Below are 2,004 nucleotides of genomic sequence, written 5' to 3'. Positions count from 1 at the left end.
GCGCCCCTTTAGAAATCCTAGTGTCCAAACTGTGGCCTCTATTTTTTTTTTAACGTAAGCTCTACGCCCAACGTGGGACTCAAACTCATGACCCCGAGATCTCTACTGACTGAGCCAGCCAGGCGCCCCTAAACTGTGGCCTCTAAATACCATTTTCCCCTGAAAAGAATCAGGACTTATCGGGACCTGGGGTACAACCTGAGTCTGCAACATCTTAAACTAGAAAGCGAGGAAACTTTCAAAGTTTGACATGGATTATGGAAATAAGCATCTCTCTTGTCAAACTCTTATTTATAGCCTTTCTGTGCCACATAACCGACCCTAATCCTAACTGATATAGCAGTTTACCTTAAGAATACCTAGCAGGGTGCTCGCTTCGGCGGCCCATTTACTAAAATTGGAACAATGCAGAGATTAGTATGGCCCCTGCTCAGGGATGACATGCAGATTCCTGAAGCTTCCACTTTGTTCAAGAAAATTGTTTAATGTTTATTTGTTTGAGAGAGAGAGAGAGAGAGAGAGAGCGCGCAAGGGAGGGGCAGAGAGAGAGAGAGGGGGAGACACAGAATCTGAGGCAGGCTCCAGGCTCTGACCTGTCAGCACAGAGCCCAACGCAGGGAACTGACAAACTGTGAGATCATGACCTGAGCTAAAGTCAGACGCTTAACCGACTGAGCCAGCCAGGCGCCCCCCCCCCATTTTGTTTTTAATGGTAACTACACTTGTAGTGAGTAGACCATCACATATAGATCCCAGGGTTGTGGGATCGAGCCCCAAGTGAGGTCCCTTGCTGAAAGTAAAGCCTGCTTCAGATTCTCTCTCTCCCCATCTACCCTTCTTCCCTGTTTGAGCCTGCATGCTCTCTCTCTCTCTCAAAAAAAAATGCTCTAGAAAATCTGCATTTTGGGGTGCCTGGGTGGCTCAGTTGGTTAAGTGTCTGACTTCAGCTCAGGTCATGATCTCACAGTTCGTGGGTTTGAGCCCCACTTCAGGAGCCCCGCTTCAGGCTCTGTGCCTGGAGCCTGCTTTGGATTCTGTGTCTCCCTCTCTCTCTGCCCTTCCCCTGCTCACGCTCTGTCTCTTTCTCTCTCAAATATAAATAAACACTTAAAATTTTTTAAAAATAAAAAAGAATAATGCCTAGGGTTGCTCTGAGGATTAAATGCGATCATATAAGTAAATTGCTTAGGACAATGCTTAGCATCATAAATGGATTCAGTGCTAAAGAGATGCTACCTGCTGTAAGGATTGCTATTATTTTCACAAGTACCTCAAACTCAAAATTGTTCAACATTGACCTTGTGATAGTACTGCCTCAAGGGCTCCTCCTCCAGGGCTCCACATCTGATAAGTGTCCCAGCTGTCCATACTATGAACTATGGGGTGGTCTTCTCCCAGCATCAGTCCAACTAATGGCCAACTTTCCTTCCCTCCTGAGCACCTCCATTTCTGTCTCCTGACCACCTGCACAGCTCCCGTCCCCCAGTCTCATTCATTCCCGACCCACCCTGCTTACTGAGAGCTCTTCTCAAAGGCAGATCCTCTTCAGTTGCTCCTGCTCTCGACTTTCTAGAACTTTCTATGGTGTTTACAGAGAAGTGGGTCCTAAGACTTGCATGGTCCAGCTCTGGCCTACTTCTCTTCACTGATCTTGGTCCCCCTTCTCTCCCTTCGCACATGCTGTTCCCTCTGCCCCCCCCCGGCCCCCACCCTGTGGAATTTCAAGGATCAGCTTAAGTTCACTTTTCCAAGGAAGCTGTATCTGATTCCTCAATCCCTCTATCCCTATTCAAACACTCTTTTACCCAGCACATATTTTTTTTTAAGATTTGATTTTAAAAAAATATAAAAAGATTTGATTTTTTAAGTAATCTTTACATCCAATGTGGGGCTTGAACTCAGAACCATGAGACCAAGAGTCACACGCTTCACGGACTGAGCCAGTCAGGTACCCTCCATTATTTTTTTCTAAATGTTTATTTATTTATTTTGAGAGATAGTAAG

At 45.9% G+C, this 2,004-nt stretch overlaps 1 non-coding gene across 1 annotated transcript; it reads left to right on the top strand.

Annotated features, from left to right (window-relative positions):
* Positions 1-367: 367 nt before the first annotated feature.
* On the top strand, positions 368-471 carry LOC115284481. The gene has a single exon (XR_003905234.1). It is a non-coding gene; the product is annotated as a U6 spliceosomal RNA (small nuclear RNA).
* The last annotated feature ends 1,533 nt before the right edge of the window (positions 472-2,004 follow it).

Source organism: Suricata suricatta, chromosome X (assembly GCF_006229205.1).
Source record: "Suricata suricatta isolate VVHF042 chromosome X, meerkat_22Aug2017_6uvM2_HiC, whole genome shotgun sequence".
Taxonomy (NCBI): Eukaryota; Metazoa; Chordata; class Mammalia; order Carnivora; family Herpestidae; genus Suricata; species Suricata suricatta.
This window is presented reverse-complemented; position numbering and strand designations above follow the sequence as displayed.